Genomic DNA, 17167 nt, shown 5'->3' on the forward strand with positions numbered 1-17167 from the left:
GCATAAAATTATAAAGCTTTGTATTCTTTGGGACTCTGCTGCTATCATTTGTGCTATCAGATATAAAATTCTCATACTTTACAATTATCCTCTGCCCTTCAGATTTTAGAGGCACATGGGCTGGAAATGAAGAATGGAAATGATCATGCCAACTTTCAGATTTTGTCCCACTGGGGTGGGGATGTTAACCAAACAAAACTAGCCAAAAAGGTAAGACACAGTGAAGAAAAAGGATGCGTATCTGTAGCTTTATACTAAGAATCTCAGAATAGTTTAAACTGGAAGAAGCCTCTGGAGATCTTTTAGCCCAACCTTGCACTCAGAGATGCAATCTGCAAACTTCAATGTTAAATCAGATTCCTGAGGATCAGGAGTTTTGCTGAGTTTCAAACATTTCCAGAAAAAGGAAATTCTATGATTCTCTCTGGGCAGCTTGTTCCAGTTCTAAATGAGTTCTCCTCACCTGCCAGCTGTTCCCTTGCTAATGCAGCATTCATTGCCACAAGTTGCTCACCGAGATGGCAAGTCCTTTTCTACACAGGTTCTACCTAACCAGCTGGTCTGCTATTCTTCTTCTCCTCTATTCCAAATTCTACCTTTCTTTCTCCATAATATGTCCTTTTGAAAAAAATTATTATTATCCTTGTGAGGGGTTCTCTGCAGGTTGTGTAAATACAAGCACCACATATGTGCTCTCTCTGTTATAAAACTTTCAGTTCTGTCAGTGGGGTTGTGAAGGACTGCAAGACCCATGAATTTTATTTTTCCATAGTGAGCAGCTGATCCAGAGCAGTTCAGCTACCTTCCTGCTCCCTGAGGAGGAAATGGGAGCCTCCAAGTTCTCATGAAAAAAAATATATAGAAGTTCAGCAGGCATAAAATTTATTTTTAATTTGGGATATAAGATCTAATTCATTAGGTTCTAGAAATAGTCTGTGACTTCCTTTCTCACAATTTACCTTGTATATATTTTGTATAAGTAACTTCTGAAAGCATTTTGGAAATTAATCTTAGAATCTACATAGGAAATATAATCAGTGTACTACTAAACCATTCAAAATAGATTTACTTATAGACAGTCAAATAGGCACAATGAAAACCTTATAGGAATAAGAAAGTTCAATGTTGCAGTAGTAGAAAAGGAGCAGAAAGGCTATTGAACTAATTGTAGAATAAGTTATTAAAAGAACTGCTATGGTGACAGATGGAAATAAACACTGCTGCATGAATAATAATCATGTTTTTCCCTACCCAAAGATCAACTCTAGACATTCTGTCTGAATTAATTTTCCTTTAAATTAAGAGAAAAAAAATAATCAGAAAACAAAAGAATTAATGAAAGCCTTACATATGTTCCTTCGTAGTACATTGTATTATGTTTCCCTCAAAAATGAAAATTGCATTTATGTACAAAACATTTAGAAAGCTACATGTATGTGACACAAAAACGAGAGAAAAAATAACATACATCATTTTATCAGTAAGAATCCTAAGTAAAATTGCAGCAAAAAAGAATCCTTAAACAACCCATTAAAAAAAAACCTGTCCAAATGTGGGTTATTCACAAGAAATTAATCCCAAGAAACAGAAGTGTGTTCCATATAGAAATTATGATCATTTAAAATAGAAGCCTACAGTGATACCTTTATGTGTACCGGTGCTCCCAGTCTGTATAAAAACTTGGCCCTGATTTATTCTTTTTCTCTCTGCAGAAGAGGAATTATGATTTTCAGAGCAGCTAGCATGTGCTGTCATAACGGAAAGGGGAGCAGAAATAGTAGTAATTCTATGAATAAATTCAGGGAGCAAATCTGTACTTTCTACATGGGTGTAATTCACATTGCCTCTGAAGAGAGTTCTGCAGAAGAGATGAGTACAAGATTAGTTGGGTGGTTCTTCAAATCTCTGTGTCAGCCCTTCTGTTTTTCAGCTGCCATGGTTTATGTGTTGCTTATTGTAGCCTCTTATGCTGTAACCTCTTCTAGGTTGGAACGTTTTCATGTTGCATTTTGTGAAGCACTAAGCATATTCTTTGGCCTAAAGAAATAATGAGCTCTAAAATAGAAACATGTCCCTCAGACTCCAACTATCAGAGACACGCACCGATCTTGTTTGCATTACTTGATGGTTCAACTCTGATTTGTTGTATTGTTATGTCTTTAAACCTGTGAGGTTAAACACCTGAAACTATTTTAGTTTCTGAATCAAGCAAAGTTAGTCCTGTTGCGAAAAGCAGGTATTTCATGTACCCTGAGGTCTGAAACAATTCTGTGTGTTTGCTAAGTAATTAGTGTGCTTTTTCCTAAGTGTAGCATATGGCAGGCAAACTTGTAAACATTACCCTAAGATGCCCTTTTTATTGCCGAGTTCTGATCTGAACTGTAATTCTATATACATATAATATTTTTATAATAACTATTACAATGACATTAATATTTTAATATTACCTGGGACAGTGACAAGAGCTTGAATTTGCTTAAAAAAATTGTCATGAGCGTTCAGCCGTACCTTGTGTTCAGATGTAATTGTGCTCTCAGCCACGCTTAAGTCAGACAAAGGATTTTTCTGGAAGCACGATCCATGTCAGAGCTTCCCCAGTCAGACTGCCTCAGGATGGGGATCTCACATGGCTTCACTTCCAGTTTCAGAACAGAGAGTGAAGATCTCTTCAGAAGTACGGCTGAAGAGGTCATGTATGAGGAGTCAGAGTGGGAACCGAAACCAGAGTGTGTAACTGACCCTCAGGAGAGATTTAGCACTGTGCTGCCTGCCCTCTGCCTGGGCATTAAACTGGGAGAATCAGGTATTGAATGGGTATAAGTTGCTTATTCATCTTGTGCAGCTTTTCTGCTCCAGTACGAATCTAATGCACGAAGGAGGGTGGAAGTCTCAGGTTGCTTTTCTTTACTGCAAGGTTCAATACTGACATTGTTACTCTGTAGCTCTGACTCAGTGGGCTTTCCTGAAGAAGAGAGTGAACTGTTTTCAACAAGATTCAGCTTGGTAGTCCAGCAGAGTTTTGTGGGTAATATCAACAGACAGATAGAAATGCTGGACATGTGATTTACAGAAACCAAAGACTTAAATAGACATACTGGCAACACAAGCTACTGATAAATAATCCTTTGCTTTGCTCTCCTTTGCTTTGCCTTTTTTTCTTCCATATATTGCAAGTCTTCATTACTGTCCAGCACCAGAATTAACTTCCCATGTGATCCTGTAAAAATAATTTTTTCTTCCTCCTGTTCCCCTTCTCCCCCTTTTCGTTTGCCTGATGTTTCCTGCTTAAGATCTCAATTTAATTTAAGTAGATAATTCATCAGTACCAGATAATTCTTCCTGCCGGTTGTGCAATGATCTTACAGCATGCACAAATGATGAAGAATGCCACCATCTTTCAGTGAATAGCAGACTTCTATTTTGTATACTTACTACAATTCAACACTTATCCAGATTTCATTTTAAAATGAGAGGGGAAACTTATACTTCTATGTATCTACTTTACAAAGTAAAGAGGGAAATCTCCTGCACCTGTGATAACTGTAGAGCATAAAATGTTCTGGCTTGGCTCCAGACACTGTGAGCACTTCCTTGACTACAGAGGGGGGATCAGTTTTCTTCTGAAGAATGGATTTCCCTCTACAGGGAACAATCCAAAATTACAATCTCCCATGAAACTGTAACTTAAGTGACACATGCATTTTGGAGATAGTTCAGATGATATAATAGGAAAAGGTTGAACTGTAAGTAATAAATCAGTTCTGGGGGGTTGTTTTGTTTATTTTCTGTGTCTATGAGAGGAAACTTGAGAGATGAAAGAAGACAGCTGATCACATCAGCTTGGTGACCACCGAGATAAGATCCCTTGACATCATACAAAAGTTCTTGACACCCACCTGGTTCCACATTTCTGCAATGCATTAAGCATCCTGTTGCTGCTTTCTGCGTAATATAAAATTACATGTCCACAAAAGCACCATGACTTGAATGATCTATTTGTAATTAAAGTATAACTATAATGCATTTCCCCCCCCCCTCACATATTTATTTTTAGCACTTTTCTTGTTCTGACTCACAGAAGATGTGAAGGGAAGTGCTGAGGCCCCATCTATTGAGCAGCACCTCTGAAAACCACAGCCATCCCACTCAGCTTGCCTCTGCTCAGAAGTACTGGGCAAGTAATTTTCTGCCATTGCTGTACATGGGAGTGTGTTTTCGACCAGGATCCAACTCCTAACAACCATAATCCTCAGGACTTAATGTATTTCTACCGATTCCATGGTTATGCTAATGTGTCATAACTACTAACTAGCTACTGTGTATAGATTCTACAATCTGTGGAATTGCACAAGCATGGAACATGGAACACTGTACATTTGGAAAGTAAGAATCAAGAAGGGAACAGCACCTCTACTTCAGGAGAAAACCTAAGAGAAATGTTGCTTAAGAATCTGTGTCCTGAGGACCCACTGCAGAACTCCCTTCTTCCAGAGAAATGCTCTAATCCTTAGTTGGATTCTTGTTTATGTATTTCTTTACTGGCTCTCACAGAATTGCAGTAGGCTCAAGCCTTCCCAGAAACATTCTGGTATACAGTCTATTTCTAGTTGCTTATAACTGTTAGTGATTTAACTAACGAACATCTTCCTCATTGTGGATTTTTGTAACTATTGGAAAAAAATCCCAAACAGCAGTCATTTCTTAGAATTAATCAAGGGAAAAAGTGCATCATTTTCTCCTAAACTGAGTGGAATCTCTTTGTTTGAGATGCTAAAATGAACCATGAATCAAGGCAAGGATTAATAATTTGTCTGACAGTACATTTTTTTGACTTAGATATGCTTTTGTCAGCTCTATAAATTCTGGCTTAGTCGTGAGCCCTCAAAATATTCTGGCAGGCTCTATATCTTTGAAAATGACTTAATCTAGAAATGAGTTTGTCTAATTTAGAAATCAATTAAATCAGTACTGATTCTGGCATCATATCTCTTTGTGACGTCCAGATACCCAACCATGAGAAATGACTGTTTATGTTTGAAGTCAGCATGTTCTGGACTGAGTGGGCACTCTTTCTCCTGACTCCATCCAGCTTCTTCTTCAGATGTACTTGGTTCAAATGTCCTCATGAAAAATAGAGGAGAAATCATTAGATGCATCTATGATTCATCATGTCTATCATATCAATCAGATTCTATGATTCTATGATTCTATGAAAAATTTAATGAAAAAGTAAACAACAGCTGGAGTAAGTGAGAGAAAAAATTGACTAAGAAAGGTACTATGATGAGGTTAGAAGAAAAGGAAATAGATATTGGTCAAAGTCTATATGAAGTGTTGAACCTTTAGAGAAGTTTAGAGCTTACTGATATGAAGTAGAAATTGATTTCTTTTCATGATTTTTAGTATCACTTGTTACTTCAAATTTTTGACATTATTGAGGCTGAAGTATAGACCTTGCTTCTCTTTGTCAAGAGGATACGATTAAAAAGCTGTTTCAACACGCAGAATTTAAATCCCAATTAATAGTGGACACCTAACTTGCATATGTTAAATGTACACTATTAAATTGAAAGATTTTAAGTTATGTTACTTCCTTATATCTGCCAGGACTTCATGTTCCACGTGCTTTCCTCTTTAAAAAAAGGTACTATAATTTACGTACAGTGAGCTGCAAAGGAAACTGTAATCAGGTTTGCATATATTACTGCTGTTTAGAATCAAAACCCCTGAAAGCTTGTTTTGTGTTTTATCTTCCCCAAAGACTTGTTTGCAGAGAACTGGTGAAATGTTGATATCACAGGAGAATGACATTGGAATTTTAGCTGCAGTGTTTACAGCTTTTGGCCAGAGGGAGAGGATGTCACAAGAATACTGGAGGGAATAAGAAAATTTGTAAGGGAAATCAAAGATTAGGGAGCAAGAACATAAGGATTTTTTATTTCAACTTTTTGCCTTTGGCACACAAAATATAAAAACAGAATAAGATGGTTCATATGGTTTAATAGCAGATTAATGTTAAAGAATGCAGCTTTCTGTTCTTGTTTTATGTATTAACATCCTTCTAAGTGCTCTGACCAGAGTCATTCTGTGTCTTAAAATCATGTTTTAGCAGAGAAATAAAAATATCCCCAAGCACCTAATCTTCCAAAGCAATATGAGGGATATAGCCATAGCGTTTCAGTATTTTAAAACTTGCTTCAACCTGAGATGGTTCAAGTCCCTGACTTTCAAGAAGACATAGACAAGAGCCTCTCTCTTAATTCCTTTTAATTCTGAGGCCCGGTTGCTTGGCTTTATTCAGTGTTAAGCCCCCAAAGCAAAGAGACTTTATTACACAAACTGAAAAAAAATATCAGCATGGAGCCCCTCTCTTCCTTCGCCAACAAACTGACCTGAATTCTGAAGAGCTGTACTATATGCCCCTGGAATTCGACAAAAATAACTGCAATTAATATCTCTTCTGCCATATGCCGTCTTACAGTAGAATATTTTATTATTACCTTATTTAAAAATAGTTTTTTTCAATTAATGATCTTTTAGCAAATAAAAACACTTTTTATGGCTGGCATGAGGTGCATAAGCAAATGTAAGAAGACCAGTTGCATTCAACTTTAAGACTTAGTAACTCAGATAATTATGCAGAACTAATTAATTCAAAATCTGTTTATCAACAGTAGACTGTAGCTCCAGCATTTCATCCCAGAGGCATTAACAAAGGCTTATCACCTGCTTTTGTGTTGCATTTTATCTCAAAGGCAAATCAATAGGCAAAGGATGTAAAAAATGCCATTCCCATAACTAACACTTTACAGAACTTGCAGGAACTTTTAATAGCTGCTACCAATTAATTTCCCTGGCTTAAATTAAAATAATTTCTAAATGGAAATGAGATGTGCTGAAAAAATCAACACGTTCAAACTACTAATACTTGTGCTATGTGAAAAGGAAATTTGAAATACAAAGAAATATTTAAAGAATTTAAGTAATTGCTTAAGCATTAGGCTGTTATTCCTGTTAAAATATTCACTGTGCAGTACTTGTGCAGCACTGTACATGGTTTAAATCTTTCTGTTGAAGAACTCTGTTGATGCTATTATTTTTATTACTCTGTCTTTTCTGCTGCACATTCTGCTCTTTCTTTTCCTCATGTTGTTCTTTGAGCTGCAGTTTTTCATTCCCTACTACCTGTACTGCAGTAGAAATGGTAACTAACAACAGTAGAGGTATACAAAGTGCCTGTCATGAGTGGTTTTCACATTTTTCGTTTATCATGTAATCTAACATGTGAGTAGCTTAGTGTCTGCTTGAGTGTTCAGTGTGAGGTGTCAAATGTTCATCTAAGTAGTTCTGCACCTGAGAGGTTTGTATTTCTTTTCCATCAATATACATAAAGCATTATTATATGAAACAAATACACAAATCTCTACTTTAACGATCTAAGCTGCAGAATATCAAGGGCAACTCACTTTGGCGCATTTGTGGAGTCTCCTCACAGAACCCTGTTTTCTGTGTCTTTCTAAATACTGAATTCAAACGGAACCATTAGCCGTAGCTACATAATTACAACAATCTCATATGGAATCTGTAGATCAAATCCTATTCCTGATGAAATTTGTTACATAAAGTGCTTTTAGCATGACTCAGATACCCACATCATCCTACAGATAATCATACAGTGTATTCACGTATGTGCGCAATTAGCCATGTGCATAAACTGTGACAAGATTACAGCCACTGTCAGAGCTATTGTGCTCGTGATTATTTTCTTACCAATCCTTTCATTGCTTTTTACATCAGTTGGTAATTTCTTGCTAATAATTCATGCATTTCTTTGGAATTGACTTCCTTTCTAGAGAGTTCAGTGACATATATTAACGTAATTTCTATGTTGAGGTACATTGCTATTAATATTGCCAGCTGATATTTAAACGAAGTTTTGGAGTAAAATATAACTGGTTCCTCAATATATTTTAGTTTGGTGTGATTTGGGCCGATAACAGGTAAGAAAGACCAGTTCAAAGAGAAGGAAATACAGATGGTCTGCATTTTACCATGGTCAGACGCATTCCCTTTTGCAGATAAGCTACATTTACTTAAGTATTAGCCACAGCTTGGTAATGTGTGGAACAAAGATTAGGAGGAATCATGGACTGTGCTCAGTGTGGTAAAGTAAACAATTAATTCAGCAACAGTGAAATTAGATACATCCCAAAATACTCTTTGTATTGCCTGCTCACAAGAAGCTATAGGTAGGGCAAGGAGAAGTGACAGTCAAGGGTTAAATTATGAAATTTTGCAATTTATTTCTTATCATTTATGAGATTGTTAAATGTCAGAAAGTGGATTTTTTTTTTACTATCAGTATAAAACTGAACATACTGTGAGACATAAGGTAGCAGGTGTCTTGGCTCTAAACTATCAAGTCTGTGGGCATTCTGTTATAACAGGTGCTCCAAAAATTTGAACAGATTTTAACAAGAGCTGTATGGGCTTTTTAATTAGCCTGGTTACTCAGCATGTGGAGAAAGCACTAGGTATGTGCTTAAAACATCATTGTGTCTTGCAAACAAATGTTTCACATACTTACAGTCATTCTTCTTAGTTATCTTAAAATTCCTTTCTATTTGATGCTAGGGTTTGACCCTTCTATTCATTTCTCTTATAATCTATTCTACCTGCAAAGAATCATCATACTAAAAAAAAAAGTTGAATGTTGTAGAATCTCATCTTGGGTAGTCAGCATTTAATAACTTGGATTTACCTGATATTTAGCTGTCATTTTACTTGGCATCGTAAAACTACAACAAGCCGTGCACCACAGAAATTCTCTGCTCGGAGTACAAGGTGTCTTTTCTTCACATTCACTTGTGTATTTTCCACTGTTGTATATCATCAGATTTTTGTCTGTTAAAGCTGATGCAATAAACTAAATAAAAATCATTAAAATAATTAATAATGTTTTAATGCTATAGAAATTCATGTGAGTTTAGGGCTATCTTATGTGACATGAAAATAATGCCACATAAATCCATTTTTTATAATGTTGGTTTGAACAGAATAAGCCAAAGAAATCACTTTACATGGGGGGTGGGGGTGGGTGTAGGAACAAAGTGAGGGCATGTATAAATTTTTTTGCAAAATATCCTGGGTGAAATTTCAGATTTAGATTTCTTAGTTTATTTTCATCAAAACGATTTTACTAATTCATTACTCTGTCATGCTCTGACAGAAATATCTTCTGCTTGTATTCGCCTAGAAATCTTTGCATCTATAATGGTTTTGTTGCTATAAAGTTTAATATTGCACATCTTAAATTACAGAAATCAGTTTTTTTAGCTCAGTAGAGATTGTTGAGATATTATGTGGAGGATTTCACACTTGAAAAAATTCCTGTCAAAATATCTTTAATCTTTTGGTGTAGGATTAAAAATACCAAGACACATTCTGATCCATATAAAATACATACTTTAAAAAGTGGGCTCAATTTAAAAAATGCTTATATCTGCTTTTTTTTTTTTCCTTCATTTTTACATGAATTCATTTCAGAAATGTACGTTTCATTCTTTTCCCTGTAAATTCAGCCTCTTTCCTTACTTTATTTTTTCACAAAGACGTGCTCAGCAGTAAGAAACACAAGAATAGTCTATGATCACTTACTGCCTAAAATAATATTTATTACCATGCTTACTATATGTATATATATATCATTTAGAAATTCTAGCCGTCTTATTTGCCTAATGGATACATTGTGACACGAAGTGAAGTGAAGCGAAGGCAGTACCATAAATGTTAGCTAGCAGAGGTGACAACCGTGGTGAAAACACAGCAGAACAGGCATTAGTGTGTCAGCCACCCCAAATCCCCATCGATCTTGTAATCTGTTTTCTGAGGGATTGAAGGATCCTTGCCACTGCATTTTTGTTAGGCAACACCAACAGTAAAAGCAGATTACACTCATGCATATTACCAGTGCAGCCGAGACTGTGGCTTGAACGTTAGTTGCCTTGGCATAAATGCTGGCTTGTTCTCTGACCCTACCAATTCACACCGCTTGCTCCTATACCCACACAGTGTTTCTTAGCTGTACCAATGCAATCGTTTATAAGCCAAATTTGCTTCTACTAGGTATGCTATGCCAATATTGCTGCAAAATATTGTTATATTTTATTGTCAAACTCTCGTCTCATTTTACTGTGAAAATATGACCTACGTACGAATTAAGTCTGCTGTGAGTCAGTAGCAAAGCTGAAGACAATGAAAATGGACTCTGAAATGACAGATACAGAAAATATGACTCTGTCAAGGAGACTTTGAAGTGATAATAACTTTGAAATTGTAGTCTTCCTCTTTATTGCCATAATTTTCCCCTCAAGTAAGAATCTTCATTTTAATCTTTGGAGTGATAGGGAATAGTGATCACTTCAGCATAGTTTTCTTGATTCATCATCATGTTACATTACCTGAATAATCATGAAAATTGAAAACAGAAGTATCTCCTGCCAGAGAATGATTTGTATTAGTAAGGTGCTATGTAGGAAAGTCTGTAATGAGATTCCAGTAGTAACAGTTGAAAAAATGGAGTTGCAACAATCTATTTCTAAATGTGATAGGGCTAGTTCATTAATGATCAGAACAAGAACATGGCATTCTTTTTAGATGCACGGTTATAAACAAGAAGCCTATTTGTCAAAACTCAGCCATGTCTTAATGCAATTCTTGTTTTCTTGCAAATGTGGAAGCTCACACTGGTTTGATTGGATGTTGCATTAGGACAGAGGCTAGTACAACTGGCAGGGTAATTACTTTTATAAGTTTCTAATTGCTGTCTTATGTTAAGATTGGTTTCTTGTGGTACAGATAGTTGTACTAGGTATAAATACACTGATTAAAGTAAATACAGGGAATTGGTCTTGCAGGATGCTTCAAGGGCAGCCCTAAGGATTTCACATAAAAAGCTTCAGCTTTTTAAAGTTTGTCTGTGGAGTGGCTGTGGACAGATAGAATTTTGTAATACAAAGTAGGAAGCTGTGTGCCCCATCTAGGTAACTAGAAATGTAGCTACTCTTTTTGCTAGTGTAAATTCTGTGTATGGAAATTCCATTAATCAATATTGAAAGTATTACAGCTGTAAAACAGGTAGGGAGTTAAGACCAAGTCCTGAAGATAGACAGATTTCTTAGTGTCATTAATGGTTATATCAGTTTATGTAAGCATAGGAGTCAGTATGTAGTTGAACTGCAGCGTTCATATGAACGTTTGCAGGATTAAAATCTTTGAAGAACCTCTTGAAAATGTCACTAGCAATTATCTAGGTAAAAAAAGTACCATTTTCAAGGCAAAGTTAATATTCCATAGACCACTTGAAGATACATTAAATGATATGCTCAATAATCATCACTGTTTATTTCCAACTGAGTTTCTCCATCCCAATATCTGCTTTTTTGTAGATACACATAATATAGACTCACTAAAATGTGCCCAAACTTGGAAAATTTCAGCCTGGCAAAAACTTGCAAGTAAAAAGTTTCAATTATGAATAGTAGAATAAGCAGTAATTGCGGTTTATTATTAATTTATTTTTAACATTTACTTTGGCAGCTCTGATTATCTTTTATTGTACACTGAGGTCAATTAGGATTCAGCAGATCTCAGAGTCAGTTGACAATGATGTTTATAATTAGATAGAGGAAAGAGGAAAGGTTGGTGGTTTTTTCGCTTCCTCATTAGGGCTGTCTGACTGAGCCAATTTTATTGCTATCTTAAAGGCAGTTAAAAAGGTCATGTGACTGTTTCCTAAATGAATTGTTCTGCAAAATGGTGCTGTCTTTTTAACGATACCCCATCATTAGTATGGATAAACAGTTCCTATTAACATTTTAAAGTATAGAATTCATTGCTTTGATAGGAAAAGATAAATGCAAATTATTTTGCATTTCACCCTCCAACCTATGAACTGCAAGGATACGAATTCTATAGAACTGTGTTTGGTTTTTCAGGAGCTAAACTAAAAGAGTTGCAGAGTCAAAACCAAGTTTAGTCCTGAATTTTTGTTTTTGACAGCTACTGAACAGTAGTTTCTATGAAGCAATACAGTTGATATGGGCCTTCCAGTGCCAGATCTTTAAAATCTTCACCTGAGACTTTGCCACTTGAGGTTTGCTTAATAACCATGAAATTTTTTTTAATAAAAAATCACGATAGCACAAAAATAAGTGCATGGAGATACTGTTTGTCATTCTGAGGTAAAGCAGAAAGAACTGACAAGCATTTAACAGCCTTCAAACTCATTGAACAAACTGGCTGTGCACATTGCAGGGATATAACAGAAACAATCTTAATTTATACTATGTTAGTTTATTAACATCTTTGCAATTTCAGGCACAGCTCTTTTGTTTACACTTAGTATTTGTTTTGTTTTTAGAGTGGCACTGACTCCCTCATTATTCAATGAGAGGTTAAATAGATATAAATTTTTAGAATATTTTGTACTATGTTTTAATCATGCTTTTGCTTTGGTAACTCCAATTGGTATTAAAGTAGTGCTTATATTATGCATAGTATATATTATACTGTGTTATAATAACATTAATATAAAAGAAAGCAATCCTCCAATAAATACAGCTTGAGGTAAATATAAACTGAGTTCATGAGAGAAGAATAGCAACAACAACAACAAAAACAATAAAAAAGAAAAGAAACAAGGAGAAACCATAAAACAAATGTGAGAAGGAAAGTCCCAGCAGTTCTAATTAAAGATTTTTCAATGTTAGAACTGCAGCATCCACCCACATGTCATTCTTGTATGACATATAACAGAAGATCACCAGTTCTGTCTTCTTTGCACAAAATTATTTTTCTTATGATTGTTTATCAATAGTGGCAAAAGTGAGAATTTTGGCAAAAACCACATTCATCAATTGTACAGAAAAGGAGTAATTGCAAAAAGTGCCGAAACCCAAGGAGTGATTGTTAAAGCAACTTCCAAGAAACTCTGCCAGCCCTGTGCTAGCCTAGTACATTAGTGGGTACGCTGGTTTCCTTCACTGAGTAGGAGACAGTGGAGCAGCCTAAAGAACATGGCTAGCTCATGGCTTGTGTAGAGAAAAGTCAAAAGCATGTTTCCTTTGTTTCATTCAAAGAGGACTGAAATGAGAACAAAAAGCCAAGAATATTCATGACAGTGGCAGATGGTGCCAACCTTGCACAGTGATTTTCTATGATTATTGGGTACTTATTATACTTTCAAAAATGAGAAACAAAGCCAGAGGGCTATGGTTCTAGAAGATAATGAAATCACACTGATGCAGTTCTTGTCTATTTCTCCTTCCACCTTGTATATTCTCTAGAACCCCTCCTGGCGAATAAGAACTATCTCATTATATTCACTCTGATACTAAGAAGAGTTTAAAATTAAGTGGAATACATCTATCTGTGCCATTTTAGGCCACTTAATTATTACAAGCTTTAAGAACTGCAAAAAATAATACTGATTCTTAGTTATTAGTATCTAACTTGCTTAGCCATTTTCAAGCAGTGAGTATGGATTTTGCATTTTTAATATCCCATACTGAAAACTACAGGTATTGTGTAGAATCATATGAAACTTAGCACAGTTTAGAAAAAAAGTAATAATTCTGCATGCAGAATGGAGGCTGACTTTGCAAAGTGTCTGACTAAACACTGGGGGATTTTGAGTAGTGTTTTTTCTTCTCAGAAGATCTTATTGCTTTGTATGCTCACAGTTACGTTTAAAGAAGATAAAAAATATAGCCAAGTTAGAATGAGAGAAAGTTTAGCAAGTGGCGCCTTATGAGTACACTCTTTCAAATAAGAAAAAGCTAGTGGAAAAAGAAGCATCTTTTCCTCTAGGAGAATGTGGGGACCAAACAAGGTGGCCAGATGAAAAGGTCTCCTACCCCTAAATGTGAGTACCCCTGAGGGTGACTGGTGAGTCAAGCTTCACTTAAAGAATAGATTCCTTTTGCAGCAGTAGAATAAAATTCAAGAAAATGTGAAGTGCACGGTGAGCTCAGAGAGCCTTCACCAATAGGAAATAAATTCTTCCCGTCCTTTCCAGAGCATAGGGAATGTAATAATAATAAAAAAAACGTTAGTCTAATAATGAGATGTGAAGAGAGTTTTTTTTGCTATGTATAGCTACTTGGATTTGTAATTCATATGTTTGATGCTGGGCTTTAAAGCTAACCGCATTATGAGCCTGTGTCCTATTGCTGATGTGACTGTGTTACAAAGGAAACTACTTGCAAGAGAAACATAAGGTCCCTGAATCTACAAATCTTTAATATTTATTTCAAATAATTATTTCATTATTGGAAAGCTCCATGAGTTGTTTGTGTTTTATTCTTAACTAGTAACCATTTTAGATCACAAGTAGTCAAGAATCTGTGGAAAAGACTTTTTGTTCTGAAAAACAGCTCTTTTGTCATAATCTCTGTTTTAATAATTCCAGTTTCTCCCTTAGTGTAAGAAATACTGCAACGAGCCTTTAAAATACGATAGTCATGTGTCACCAGTTTTTCTCAAAGTTTCTTTGAACCATCTTCTGATTAGATTCTCAACCTACAAATGCTTCCTAGTCAAAAAACACAATCAGGACTCCTGTTTTTTATTATTTTTTATTTTTATTTTTTATTTTTATTTTTTAAAGCAGGAGCATATAGAGTGTGTCTGGGTTGGCATTGCTGTCGTAGTACTGCAGCACTGGTGTCTGTTGCAATAGACTCAGTGATACATGCAGTGATTAATTGTACTTGTAGATACCATTCATGATGACGTATTTTTGTCCTTACTGGATGTTATCATTATACTTTCTTCTATGCGATACTATTGAAAATGAATTCATTTATTTTGAAAATCTTTATCCTTCGCTAAGGCAATAGATACACACATGAAAAGATACAGTATGGCAGAATTATCAAAAGACCCTGACAACAAATCTGCCAGTCTTCTCATCCCAAGCATATATAACATGCACTTGACTGAGACGGAAAAGGCAAGATATGTGACAGCCCAGACATGGAGAAACATAAGTATCTGTTTTAAAAGTAAGCACATGCATAAGACTTAACACTATCAGGGACCTCATACATTTTTCTGCAATTTCTCAAAAACAGTCATTTTATGCCTGCCTTTTTTTTTTTTTTTTTTTTTGCTACTATAAATTTTTTTATTCTGTCTTTTGGTATGTGATTAAACAAGGGCCAGAAAAATAAGAGGAAGAATGCTTTTAAAGCATACTTATTTTATATTATAGAGTTGAGTCTGAAGTGTAACACAATTAAGAAGTAGCTGTGCTTCAGCTATTAAATGTAAAAGTGATGCAGTATTCAGAGAGCTATTTGAAATTGAAAATATTGAGGAGAAATAATATTCTAGAGAACACACTGGAGTATAAAGAATCTCTTGTGAGTTGATGTGAAAGGAATGTTTGTAGACTTTGGACATTTGTATTGCAGTAGGGATGACAGACAGCATAGAGATCCACGGTCCACAAATAGTGAGATAGTGACGAAATACATATATTCACTGAAGAATAACCACTTTACATTAAATAGTACATGATGAGGTACCTGCTGGGTCTGCTTTTACATTTTTTTGTGATACCCAAATACTTCCTGACTTGCAATCTTTAACCCTGCATTTTTCTATGGCCTTTTCTTCACATTAACTGGTTCATCACCAGTGTGCGGTCTGCCTTTGTGAATCACAGAATCACACTGCTCATAAGTCTGTAGTACTAGATGCTGGATAAGCTGTCCCCAATCCGTAACACTGTAAAAGTCCACAACACTATTAAGATCCAAAAATACTGTAGCTAAAAATTAATCAACCTCATCCAAAGAGCCATCATTTCTTTCCACACAAAATTCCAGATCTAGGCAAAAGATAAAAGTCACAGAAGCTTTTATGTATTAAAAGCAGAGCCAGTTGGCTGCATTGATTAGGGTGAACAAATGGCAGCAAAAACAAAATCTTCATTTGCTTTGAAGACCTCATGCTGAATGAGAAGCTGTTGATGAGTTACAGATAGTCACTCTTTGCAAGCATTTTCATTTTCTTCTTTTTGGCCTCTCGAGAGAAAAGAAAATTCAAGCAGTAAAGCATGTTTGCCTCTGAGATCAGAAAAGCTCAGAAATGAAGTTGAAAAAATGGAACTCCGAGGACAGTTATGAAGCTGCGGAGATGCCTGACTCGATGACATACTGACTTCACTGAAAGCTACATTAGGTGTTTCCTATTGTGGAGAGAAATATGCAAGTTATCTGTATCAGCTGAGCTCTGTGCCGCCCTGGGAGTTGCTCTGCAAAGGCAGTTGCTGAGGCTGTCACACACAAAGCTTGCCGGATAACTCTCCTGTTATAAACTCACAAAGCAGCATTTCTTATCATGCCCTCCTGGCCATTTTAGCAGAAGTGGGTGTTCAGAGTTGCAAAAACCAGACACCATAGGAAGAAATTTTTCTGTTATGAAGAACTGTTTCTTTTATTCCTATCACTGGATAGGAATAAAAGAAACAAGAATTGATAATTCTTTGTATTTTGGTACCTAAAAATTTGCCATAACTGTATACTGTGTTAACTAGAGTTACCTCTGTAAATAGAGATGTACTTTTTCTGCAACAGGATTTTATTCTAATACTTTTATACTTTTCCTTCCTTAGCTGTATTATAACTACTGCACCATAAATATAGAAATTACTCCCAAGAATGTAACAAGCAGGATTCACACATTTAAATGAATTTAAAAAAAAAAAAAAAAAAAAAAGCTGAACTGTTTCCAAATTCTTCTATCCAAGCATCACTTAAGAAACTGTTTGTTCAGTTCAGTTTCATCTCTGCAGCTGCCAAACCACTTCAGTTCTGCCAGCTCTGCTCTGTGATTGCAAAATAAAGGGTGGTCACTTCACAGTGTATGCAAGAAATATTATAATTTTGTGAAAATTATGACATTTAAGAAATCGTTTCAATAGTAAATTGCAGGGCTATCCTGGTACATGTCTACATGTCTATTTAGAAAAAAAACCTGAAAGTTTTATATTTACTTCTCCATGCCTTCCTATAACATTAGTGAATTTAGTATACAGGGTTTGCATTTTCTAAGGCTGGTACACTTCACTGCAGCTTACATTCATAAATATTTTTGTAGT

General features: G+C 35.5%; 1 long non-coding RNA gene across 1 annotated transcript in view; it reads left to right on the plus strand.

Annotated features, from left to right (window-relative positions):
* LOC146543988 (uncharacterized) overlaps nt 1–17167 on the plus strand; it is a 48160-nt gene that overhangs the window by 16393 nt on the left and 14600 nt on the right. The window contains exon 2 of the long non-coding RNA XR_014884471.1: nt 103–210. This is a non-coding gene — a long non-coding RNA (uncharacterized LOC146543988). The remainder of the gene's footprint in view (nt 1–102; nt 211–17167) is intronic.

Source organism: Meleagris gallopavo, chromosome 7 (genome assembly GCF_905368555.1).
Source record: "Meleagris gallopavo chromosome 7, MGAL_WU_HG_1.1, whole genome shotgun sequence".
NCBI classification, from domain to species: Eukaryota; Metazoa; Chordata; class Aves; order Galliformes; family Phasianidae; genus Meleagris; species Meleagris gallopavo.